The sequence below is a fragment of the Trachurus japonicus genome, chromosome 16 (genome assembly GCF_045865225.1).
Source record: "Trachurus japonicus isolate A0001 chromosome 16, Traja_1.0".
Classification (NCBI taxonomy): Eukaryota; Metazoa; Chordata; class Actinopteri; order Carangiformes; family Carangidae; genus Trachurus; species Trachurus japonicus.
This window is the reverse complement of record NC_140922.1, coordinates 29,902,684-29,915,734: the sequence shown is the minus strand read 5'-3', so window position 1 is coordinate 29,915,734 and position 13,051 is coordinate 29,902,684. Positions and strand designations below refer to the sequence as shown.

Below are 13,051 nucleotides of genomic sequence, written 5' to 3'. Positions count from 1 at the left end.
CAACATAATGGATTTTATTTTATTTTTTTGTCGAGATCACCCAGATAACAAGAGCATTTGCCCTTTATATCTCAAAATAACAGGAAAAATAAAGGATTTGGCAGACTTCGTACTATAATCAAGAAACAATCTAACTTTACGGTACAAAGTTTACCAGGATGTGCATTCATCACAAACGTGTAGTCGCCTGAAATTCAAATGGGGTCACCTGAAATGTCTAGTATTTGAAAAAAAAAAGAAAAATACTGATAAAAATATATTTAACTAATTATTATTAATTAAAATTATGATTAAACACACCACGCACAATCTTAAACAACAGTATTCTATACTTTCACTTCCTCAAATATTAATTAAGTTCAAATAAAATGCAGCATATAAAAATATCTGAGTCAAGACCAAGACTTTGAGAGGGTCCAGGCCGAGTCAAGACCAAGACAAAGGGGGTTAGCGTTGGGTTAGACCGAGTAAAAATGTAGTCGATTACGAGACCAGACCAAGACCGGTCTCTAGTACCACAACACTAACCAATATACAGAAGCTTTATCAGACACATCTCTTCCATGTCCAGCTTTAATGGTAACTTTCTAAAACCTGTGAAAGGATTGAACTTCCCCCTCCAAATGTCTTTTTTCCATTGGTAACAGAACTATTTGGGTCCAAAAGAGAGAACCTGTAACCTGTAGATATTTGAAGAGGCTTCTCCAGCTCTGACTGCCTGTGGGAAAGGAAGAGTCCCACGGATTTATCATCTGTGGGGTCGTTATCGAGGCCGCTGATGTCACTTGTTTCGTTAGAGCTCCTGGCCGTTGTAACGACAGTCATTAGAGTCATTGGGGTCACCCGAGGCCAAGTGTGAATGGTTGTTAAATCTCCGGGGAAGGATGAAGGGATGACAGTGTAGGTGGGGGATAAGTGGTGTCGCAGACCTCCTCCTTTGTTGAGTGAAGGCCAAACAGCTGTCAAAACAGCTGCTCCCGTTATTTTCCATGTACAAGCCGCACACCCTGCAACCCTTCACTCCACTGTTCTGTTTCCAACATCCTCACCTCTGATGCAGAGAAAAGGGTTTTTTTCACTTTGTACTGTCTCCATCACGGTCTCTTGTGTTTATACCACAGAGGAGGAGGGAGTACTGTTGAAACTTAGAGATATAAACAGCTAGACGATCCACACTGGCTTCATTACAATGACAATCGGTGCGTTTAAATGCACAGCTAAGTCGCTCATAGCTCAAGTTGGGTGTCTCATCGGAGTTCTGTCCTTGTCCCAGTTTTACATGCAACAGGGGAAATCGAATAGTTGACCAAAACATGTCAGCTTCCTCAACATTAGGTGGCGATGTGCGTGGATTCATTGGGATATAGAAAACAACTGGATAAAGTAGTCAGGTGGCAAGCTGGTATTTGGAACAGCGAGAACATGGAGAGTCTGACAGATTTGTTCCTTTCGTACATACAGTACATAGCAAAGATGAGATGCACGCTATCCCTTGTGGTTATGACGATTTCGCAAGGCAGATGAGAACGCCATATCCTTTTGGAGAGCTACAACAATAGTCTTTCTTCTTTTTTTTCTCGCGTGATTTGGACGGACCAGGAAGAGGAGCTTCCGCTACAAACAAGCTTGAAATATAGACTTATTTCATTTTTTTCCGAACAATTTCGCATTTCGGGGCTTCAATACAAGACTAGGGTTGTGCCGATTGGCGATCCAATCGTCTATCGGCGATTGGAAGGACGATCGGCGATGTTTTGTTTTCTTGCCGATTTTACACACACACATACTCGCTACTTTTTTATTGATCTAATGCGCAATCTGTTTGTTTTGTTTTAATGAAGCCGCTTGGCTTGCTGCTTCCAACTATACTCTGTCAAATGACAGTGTTTCACCAATCAAATGCAGCCACTGGCGACGTCCAATCAGACGGAGCCAGGTAGTCATATGACCGCACACAACATCTCTGTGGTAAACAGGGTGGCCACTCTGCCTCAAATTTGAGGAAACACGTTTAGCTGGTGTTGTGGCTGTCTATGCTAGGCTGCCGACGCCAGCCCTGTATGTCACAGCCCGACGACGTGTTCACTGATATGCCACAAATAAATTACGTCCGCCATGAATAGATTTTTCGGCTTTCGGCAACGCAATAGCGTTCCGTTCATTGATCATAGCGCTCTTTCTCCGTTATTAGCCCTCACACATACACAGAGAGAAGCGCGCATGCATGACAGCAGGACAAGGTAAAAGCCATACTCATACGCCGCCCCCCCCCCCCCGGTCGAACGAACGAATACGTGGAACGGCCTCCGCCCCCGGCGATAGACAGGTCTATCGGCGATCTCCAGGGAGGGCGATTGGGACGATCTGAGAATGTCAAAATCGCCCCAACACTATACAAGACGGACATTACATACGAGCAGCATGCATGGAGGTATTTGGATGTTTTTTGGTGTGTCTTTTTGTTACGAAGAAAAGTGGTATCCATTTGCAACCGTTATATGGACATGCACTGCTACGCCGAGACCCCCTGTAACTCAGAGAAGCCACGGAGGACTCTGAAACTTCTCCCAGCCCTTAGTCCACATGAGGGTGAGTAGATAATGAGTGCAATTTGAATTTTGGGCAAACTATCCTTTTAATGTCTGTACATTGTGGCCTCGGTCCTCTCACTGGCTTCAGGTCAGTGTTTCCTGTCGACGCTTGATGTGCTGCTGATGATTCCTTGTGGAGCAAAGTTGTTTTCAATTTGATGGTTTCCCTGTTTTTAAGATGGATGGCCTCCTCCTTTCTTCGTCCTGTCCTTCTTGTCCAAAACCTGTGCACCGGTGTTCTCACAGGAGAGTCCATTATTCTTCAAGTGTAGGAAAACTGCTGAGTCACGACCTGAGGAGTTGGACCTCCCGTGTTTTTAAATGATTGCTCAGAAAGATCTGTGCATTTCCGCAACACCAGCTCACTTTTCTTGTGTCTTGGCGTCTGCTGTCGTCTTCTGGATGAACCAGTGTCCGTCTTGTTCTTCCTCCACCCAGTTAATCCAGGACACTTTTGTACCATTTTCACGGCCGCGGGCAGCGGCCAAATGTTAAACGCTTCTTGGGCGACTGTGTGTCATTTCAACAGCTGCCCAGGAAACATTTAATAGCCAACTGCCCAATTACTTCTGACCCCTTTGCTATTTGGCCACTATTAAAGGGGCCATATCTTCCCTACAGTTCTTTATATGCTGGCATAAAAACCAGCTCAAATTAAAGCTGAGACTTGGCACTTTAATGTGGTATCCACCATTTTTTTTTCAAATTCAATGAACTTAAACACAAAGTCTGAATGTATAAACGCTAGACAGAGAAGTTTATGCTCCGTTACACACATTAAAACTTTTGTGCCAAGATCAGCAGGTGTCATGAGGGGGAAAAAAACTGTAATAATTTGTACATACACCTTATCTGACAGAAATAACTCATGCACAAATTAATAATTTGTGCTCTCAAATTAGTTAATTAAATCAACTCCTGATATTAAATGATTCGTGCACACAAATCAGTAATTCATGTTATTGAATTAATGCCACAATAAAACAGCATTTGAAAAAAAAAAAAGTTTTGTATGGTTTAGTTTTGGGAGTGTCTGCAGCTGCAATAACATATAATACATGCTGTGACGTACACAACAAGACTTTTAACCACTAACTACTACCGTTGATATCGTTGATGAAGCATTTGCACCACAGTTTTTGTTATTGTTCCAATTTGAGCTAATTGTGCAGATACTTGAGATGGCACAAACTGATCAATAAAACACATCCACTTTGATTAATCCATGTCATTTGAAATTCTATCCAACAGGTTTTCAAACATTGTTTCTTGATTATATCAAACTGACTTTTCTTGTTGTTTATTGGCTGATAGATACTACAATACCAGCACATCTGTTTCAGTGCTGGCAATCTCTGGGATAGATCCATGTATCTCTGCAGTTAAATGCAGAGCAAAGTAAACGGTGATCAGAGCTGCTGTCATGAACATATTAATCTAAATGCTACACTTGGGTTTGGATCAAATCTGGTGAAATAAAATGTTGCATCATCCTAAAACATTATTTAAAAATGATTACTGCACCTTCATTTTGTCTAATTCATGTCTATAAATAATGGATTTGAAGAAAACCAATGAGTCATCCGTGAATAAATACATTAATCTGTGTGAACATTTCTCTCTTTCACCTGTTACACTCTCACCATGATTCATATTATAAAGGACTTCAGTACTATAGTTCTGACTGAAAGACGATTCATCTTCAGTCGACAGAAGCTTGGTCGCATTGAGACCACGATGTCAGGTCAGCTAGTGTCAGTAAAAACTGAATCATATTGCTGCAGTAATCCTGATTACCCATTGATGTCAGGTGCACGTGGCAGCGCAGGGGTTAATGTTCCCTATTGCAGCCTCCCTGTTTGAGGCACAACAGCTCAATAAAAGGCAGAATTGCTCTTGAAAACAGATGAGATCTGATGATTGTACCGCTGCTCGGGCTGATTGACTGAATGATTCTTCTTCTTATCTCGTCTAGCAGCTCTACCTGCTGCACTCTTACACTCTTCCTGTCACTCTCACCCTCCCTCCTATTACCTCTCCAACTCCCGAACCCTTTAGCTCTGTCACCCTCTATACACCAATTCCTCTGTCTAAACCATTCCCCATCCTTTACCTTCCCTCTCTTCGGGAGCCCGTGTGCCTTGTTATGTATCTCAGATTGTTGCCGCCTCCCAACCCTCCAGGATTCTCATTTCCACAAGCGATCATGATGCCGTAATCACCGTGAAGAGCCCGGCCAAGATGGATTGTTTGTTTACGCCATGATTTTAAGGTGTTGTCACACAGCTGCAGTGTTTTGAATCATTGTGACATTTTCAAGAGCAGTCTTTTCAGACTCATCGTAAGCAGCACACTAAGCATCCTACTAAATAGAAAATGTATTCTGACTTACACTAAGCACTACTTACCAAATTTATTCTTTTTTGCTGTTTATTGGCTCTTATACTATGGTAATCTCATATATGTTCATTTTCAATATGCACAGATTTGGGTTGTGTCCAATATAGCAGAATACATTTCAGCCAATACCTTCAGACTGTGTTCAGTCCTTTGTAGTTACACAATGTGAAAGAAGCTTTGGATGTCAGCTAATCTGATCTCTGGCTTTAAATGCAGAATCAAGCACAAAAGTGTCTATATTATTAACTCCAATGATAATGAAATATCTCTGCTATCTCTAAGTCATTAAAAAAACATTCGTTATAATTCAATATACAGGTAAAAGCCAGTGAATTAGAATATTTTTGAAAAACTTGATTTATTTCAGTAATTGCATTCAAAAGGTGTAACTTGTACATTATATTTATTCATTGCACACAGACTGATGCATTCAAATGTTTATTTCATTTAATTTTGATGATTTGAAGTGGCAACAAATGAAAATCCAAAATTCCGTGTGTCACAAAATTAGAATATTACTTAAGGCTAATACAAAAAAGGGATTTTTAGAAATGTTGGCCAACTGAAAAGTATGAAAATGAAAAATATGAGCATGTACAATACTCAATACTTGGTTGGAGCTCCTTTTGCCTCAATTACTGCGTTAATGCGGCGTGGCATGGAGTCGATGAGTTTCTGGCACTGCTCAGGTGTTATGAGAGCCCAGGTTGCTCTGATAGTGGCCTTCAACTCTTCTGCGTTTTTGGGTCTGGCCATTCTGCATCTTCCTTTTCCACAATACCCCACAGATTTTCTATGGGGCTAAGGTCAGGGGAGTTGGCTGGCCAATTTAGAACAGAAATACCATGGGCCGTATACCAGCACGGGTAGATTTTGCGCTGTGTGCAGGCGCCAAGTCCTGTTGGAACTTGAAATCTCCATCTCCATAGAGCAGGTCAGCAGCAGGAAGCATGAAGTGCTCTAAAACTTGCTGGTATACGGCTGCGTTGACCCTGGATCTCAGGAAACAGAGTGGACCGACACCAGCAGATGACATGGCACCCCAAACCATCACTGATGGTGGAAACTTTACACTTTACTTTACACTTTACACTTTCCTGAGATCCAGGGTCAACGCAGCCGTATACCAGCAAGTTTTAGAGCACTTCATGCTTCCTGCTGCTGACCTGCTCTATGGAGATGGAGATTTCAAGTTCCAACAGGACTTGGCGCCTGCACACAGCGCAAAATCTACCCGTGCCTGGTTTACGGACCATGGGTATTTCTGTTCTAAATTGGCCAGCCAACTCCCCTGACCTTAGCCCCATAGAAAATCTGTGGGGTATTGTGAAAAGGAAGATGCAGAATGCCAGACCCAAAAAACGCAGAAGAGTTGAAGGCCACTATCAGAGCAACCTGGGCTCTCATAACACCTGAGCAGTGCCAGAAACTCATCGACTCCATGCCACGCCGCATTAACGCAGTAATTGAGGCAAAAGGAGCTCCAACCAAGTATTGAGTATTGTACATGCTCATATTTTTCATTTTCATACTTTTCAGTTGGCCAACATTTCTAAAAATCCCTTTTTTGTATTAGCCTTAAGTAATATTCTAATTTTGTGACACACGGAATTTTGGATTTTCATTTGTTGCCACTTCAAATCATCAAAATTAAATGAAATAAACATTTGAATGCATCAGTCTGTGTGCAATGAATAAATATAATGTACAAGTTACACCTTTTGAATGCAATTACTGAAATAAATCAAGTTTTTCAAAATATTCTAATTCACTGGCTTTTACCTGTATAGATCTCACACATGCACTGAAGTCCTAGAAAAGTCAAGAGAATCAAACTGAATCCAGATCAATGGTGGACCCAGGTAGCCGAGCTGACTGCCTTGTTGTCAAACTTCTTTAGCAGTGTGGGTGATGCAAGGCTCCCTGCATCCACCCAGTTCTTGTTCTCCTTGTTAAAGCTGTCACAGTCACAAGAGTGAGCCGAGCTCTTGTCTGAGAGAAAAAAAACCTCAGTTCTGATCCTGGCCTGAGGAAATTGTCTCAAATGTTCGTCGGGAGAAACACTGCCATCATCTTCTTGTTAAATTCATGACAGAACCATTTGCAAAAGTACGTCAAGTCTCAAAATAAACGGACTCGGGTGCAGTTTTCTACACACCTACTGTACCGCACTTGAACAGAAAAAAAGAAATGCGCTTAATGACCCATTCAAAGGCATCGGCATACACAAACACAAACACTCGATGGGAGGCTATTTCTACCAGGGTGGAGCTGTCAGCGCCCCGCCGTGCTCCACCTCTTGGTTTGTCTCCAAAACCAACCAAACCAAGAGGGGGGTGGCTGCAGGGTGGGGAGCTGTCGGCTTTCTTCTCCAACAGCGGGAGAGCTGCTCCTGCTCTCAGGACCAGCTTCCCTGCCATCAGCAACAGAGCTGCTGCTGAAATTGAGCTAGCATGAAAATATGAAGCCGTTATGTGGAGAGTGTGTGTGTACGTGTGTGTGTGTGTCTGCACACGTTACATTAACAGTCAGTGTCTGCTCAGAATTCATTTATTTATCAAGTTCCACTTCTTTGTGCATACTAAATAAAGACATTTTGTACACATGAAACAGCAATTTTGATTTTGTTTTATGCTCGTGTGTCCAACTTTTTCATGTTTGTAGATATCTGTTTATATGTATGTATATACAGTATATCTTTTCTTTTTTTGATCCCAATTCCCAGAATATTCAGTTTCCTAAAGAAAAACATGATTCACATTTCCGAATCACTGAACGAAAAAACTAAATATTTAAAAATGTATGCATATTAGGCCTAATACTACTGCTATTGACTCATTAAATTATAGTCAACTTAAATCTGGCATCATGAGGCAGCAGGTTAATAAAAGTTTGCATCACACATTGTACTATGGCTCAGCAGGAAAAGACAAAAACGCTTTGACCGACGACACGAACCGTGGGAATCCGTGTTGAAAAAGCAGCAATACCATACAGTATCTATTACAATACATTGAGTTAATGTGATTATATCTCCAATTTCATTTAAAATATCACCTGAATTATCCAGCAGCCGATAAAAACTTTCGGTATTTGCAGACATGTCATCTTTCTAATTGTCCATTCCATTTACCACTGCCTCTATCAGCCATGGAAATGTGGAGAGGAGCCACTTTGATAAACATGCAAGTGCCAAGCTGCAAACTGCAATTTAAAAGCTAATCAGCAAGAGACAGGCATTCCCACTAAATCCCACTCCTCCTGATGGCATGCAAATAGTGGAAAATTTAATCAGCCTTTTTTAACCCCCCCTCCTGACTTCACCCTCAGTCGTCAAGGCAACACTAATCTCAAAAGCTGTCTGGCAAGTGAAATTTTTTAACACTGATCAAAAGTCGTTCACAATGGGAATAACATCGGCTGAGGTCTGAAGCTGCGCACGTGTGTGACCACAACTAAAGCTTGACAGACTCTGAAAGTGTTTACATCGCTGCAATTTACATGTCATTTGTTTAGTTAGTTTCTGCCTCATAAAGGTGAGTCATAACTTCACTCTCAGTTAAAGGTCCAAATTAGAGTTATAGTTAGAGTTAGAGAATTAAAGTTTTGTCCAGTTCATTAAACTTGTCATCCAGCCTGCAGGTTTCAGGAGTTTGCCAATGAATTAATAGCAGAATCAGATCTAAATCCAAACCCTGTGAATTCAGCAACATAAGAACGATCGTATACGTTCTAACATTTCTTTTAATATCCATGCAGCAGGAGCAACAGCTGGAGGTGAGCATTGCACCAGAAATGTTTACTCTCCTTTTCCAATATAGGCTCTTCCAAGCCAACAGATCCATCAACACGGGTCAAATACTTTTGGTGGGGATTGATTGCTTTGCTTTTTTTTTCCTTTTCTTTTTTTAATTTCAACTCACTTTCTCACTGCTACAAAATCATTGCCACAATCACTGGGGCTGAATAACACATTTCAAAATGTGAAATTTGGTGGAGTTATTCAGTGCAACTCAGAAATGAGAAATCTGAAGAAAAAAAAAAAACTTGTGGAACCACTTTCAATCTGCCTAATATCAGCTGTTTTTTTAGTCCAGTATTCGCTGGTTTCAGTCCAGTATCAGATGGTTTAAGTGTAGTATCTGCTGGTTTCAGTCCAGTATCAACCTTTTTTCGGTCCAGTATCAGCTGGCTTCAGTCCAATATTGGTTGGTTTCAGTCCAGTATCAGCTGGTTTAAGTCCAGTATCGGCTGGTTTCAGTCCAATATCGGTTGGCTTCAGTCCAGTATCAGATGGTTTCAGTCCAGTATCAGCTGGTTTCAGTCCAGTATCAGATGGTTCAGTCTAGTATCAGCTGGTTTCAGTCCAGGATCAGTTGGTTTCTGTCCAGTATCAGCTAATTTCAGTCTATTATCGGCTAGTTTCAGTCCAGTATCAGATGGTTTCAGTCCAGTATCGGCTGATTTCAGTCCAGTATCGGTTGGTTTCAGTCCAGTATCGGTTGGTTTCAGTCCAGTATCAGATGGTTTCAGTCCAGTATCTGTTGGTTTCAGTCCAGTATTCGCTGGTTTCAGTCCAGTATCAAACTTTTTTCGGTCCAGTAGTGGCTGGTTTCAGTCCAGTATCAGCTGGTTTAATTCTCGTATTGGTTGGTTTCAGTCCAGTATCAACCTGTTTTTGGTCAGGTATTGGCTGGTTTCAGTCCAGTATCAGATGGTTTCAGTCCAGTATCTGTTGGTTTCAGTCCAGTATCAGCTGGTTCAGTCTAGTATCAGCTGGTTTCAGTCCAGGATCGGTTGGTTTCAGTCCAGTATCAGCTAATTTCAGTCTAGTATCGGCTAGTTTAAGTTCAGTATCAGCTGGTTTCAGTTAAGTCCAGTATCAGCTGGTTTAGGTCCAGTATCATATGGTTTCAATCTAACGCCAGCTTTTCGTCTATTTCCAACTCTTCCCTTTTTAGTACAGTACATTTGTTTTCTGGCTCCAGTTCAGCTTGTGAAAGTTGATCGGACCCATTATTGTCTTCTTCAGGATCCGACTCTGGCTCAAACCAATGAGGCAGAACCAAAGAACTACAATCATTAGTTTACAACAAGATATGCGGAGCAACACTGATGTCTGAAAATCTACTTTAGCTTAAGTCTTCAAAACTCTGAACACTGAATAATTATTCTTAGTTAATTTAAAATAGTGCTGTATAATATCTTCCCCAGGCAAAGTACACTCCCAAAACAAGTTCTCATTTGAAAATATATCTACAAGTCTAAGTGCACCAAGTTCCTGACAAGATTTGAATAACTTCTCAAAGACCAGATCAGCTGTATATATCTTATTATTGGCTTTTATAGTGAAATCTTTAACACTTTCCGAAATTTAGTCTCTTTAAATGTTATAAAATTTAATTATTCAATTTAGTCTCTAGTCTGAATTGAGCTGAAGAGGGAATTGAGTTATTTCATTCTTCTAATGCCATCCAAGCTACAGGATGACTCTCATCCATATAGTGTCTTGCCACTTCAGCTGTACAGCAGGGAAAACTTCAATTACTTATAACTGTATGAGTTTCTGCAAATTAATCCTAGGTTTGTTGTGATTCCTTAACACTACAATAAAAAACCAAACAATACCAAGAGAAACCAAGGTTTCCCCCTTCTCTACACTGAACTTTGTCATGAATGCAATGATGCATTGAGGAGAGTCTCATTAATATGGATCATATCTGCAATATTGGCACTCAGTTCCTTCCCAAAATACTTCATACCAGATGGGATCCACTTAAATTGGCCAGGCCCAAACCAGAGCTGGATACCACACTTTAGAAACAGACATAACCCCTGACTTATGCAAATACACATTGTGGCCAGAAGTCTGAGAAAATGTTTCAATTGTATCAAGGAGAGTGTAGTGGATCTGCTGGATCTGAAACCAGCCAGAGAAAACCATCAGCACATGGAAAGTGTTTATGGTCTCCTCTACCAGCCTGTACTTCCACAATTCTTATTTCTGCTCTCATAGCTAATCTTAACAGTTCAATAAATTATGTTACACAGAAGTTTTGCACCTCTGAACAGCATAAATACAGGGAGGTTAGACCAAGTGTGACTATGGTTTCACTTGGTTTCACATGAATTTGCTTAGTGTCCATCCACACGGAGACAGGTTTAGGAGTATCTGCAAAAGTTTTTTTTTTTTATCATTTTCAACCTCCTTCAACCCCGTCAAATGTCTTCTAAGTGTTGAGAAGACAGCAACTGACATGTCGTCGTTATGACTCAACCATATCAAGGGAGGAAGCTGTTGTCAAATTCTCTCCCGCCTCACAGACGGTGCAAATACAGTCAACATTCACTAAACTAATGGGCCGGGAGTTAGCCTACCACACTGTTGTTTTCCAGCTAAAAACATATTAAAACATAACAGTAAAGTACTAGCAAATTCTTTTATATATCATTCAGCCCGTGTCTTCAACTTTTGCAACAATATTTTCAACAACTTGCAGCTCCACTCTTCACATTCAGGAGGGGGAATAAGAAGAGGAGTCTGCCTCCACAGAACAAAGGAAACAGGGGGTCAAGATACAATGCTGGCTCAGGATGGAGGGCGACGTTTGAAATAGAAAAAAAACAGCAGGTATGGAAGGCTGGTAGTAGGAGAAGTGCTTTAGTATCGCTCGCTATCAAGCCTCCTGAAAAACAATCTCATACAAAATCAATGAACTCAGCTTTAAGCCACCCGGAGTGCCAGATAACTACAGCAAAAAAAAAAAAACCTGTGTAAGCCTATTCCACATAAGAGCCTCGGCTTATTTGGGCCTTAGCAACACCATGCACATGTCAGCCTTTTTCTCTATTAGCACGGCACGGTATTCGATTATTTCTCTTATTCATGAGAAGTATTAAAGCCAGGACAGAAATAGAGAACCTGCCCGCGAGGGAGGCTTTAGTCTGGTCTTCATCGTTCCTATACTAGATGGCATGAAGGACGTGAAAGAAATAATGAAGAACTGAGTTGAAGTGAAAGGCCAATCTTCAGGTAATAGCCTTTCACTGGTCTGAGCCATTTCACTAGCATGTAGAAAACAAGAGCACTACACAGTTCAAATAACATACTGACAGTGATGGACAGTGGAGGCGTTAACATAGAGCTACAATCTCTGTCTGTTAATTTCACATCACAGTTTACGCTCAGAGATGGGAAACATCTACACCCAAGGTTTACAGTAATCATGAAAACAGCCTTGTTTTTATACATTTAAGTCTGGGTATTATCAAAATATACAACATAATACCACATTGAAACCTTTTTTTTTTTTTTTAAATGGGTAAATCTGGAGTCTAATTTAGAAACAAACTATAAAAGCTCTTATTGTTTATGCAAACTTATATTGGCATTGGTCATAATGCATGATTGAAAACACAATTTTAATATACTATGAATTATTAAGATTAAATGTTAAATGATTTAATTTAGTCTACCTCAGGCACTGTTCCTGTTTGCTCTGTAACCATGGATGTCACAGTATTATTCACTGTCACTGAGTTATGAGTACTAATATTGACTTGAGTAAAAATGTCAATCCCAAGTGACGTGCCAAATTGGTGGAACATGACATTCAATAATAACAATAATAGCAGATGACATGTTCTTATCCTAATAATATATTCATCTTTGTTTACATCAGGTGTGGATGTGAAGAAACAAACTCAGAAAAGGAGAAATAGAGTTTTGGTATTTTTGTCTTCACAAGGTGAATAATACATTAAGTCCAGATTGGACACTTCCTGGTTTTTCAACAACAAATGTAATTCCCTTTTCACATCAAGAAGAGCAGAGGAACCGTCTCACTGCTCAGGAAATAGAAAGTTAAGATGAATTCATCCCAGTATACCCCAAAATAGATGTTTTTCACCACCTCCATCTTCACCAAACAAAAAAAAGAGGAAATTGCTGAGGGAAAATTCTGGCGCCGTTAATTACACACATGGTGGGTTTACACCAAATGCAAATAACCAAGCATCAGCACTTATTACAAATCACTGAACACAGTCAGATGCTATCA

At 40.6% G+C, this 13,051-nt stretch overlaps 1 protein-coding gene across 2 annotated transcripts in view; it reads right to left on the bottom strand.

Moving 5' to 3' along the window:
- The window catches only part of ascc3 (activating signal cointegrator 1 complex subunit 3), a 192,508-nt gene that overhangs the window by 141,576 nt on the left and 37,881 nt on the right, over nt 1–13,051 (bottom strand). The gene's annotated exons all lie outside the window — the stretch shown is intronic.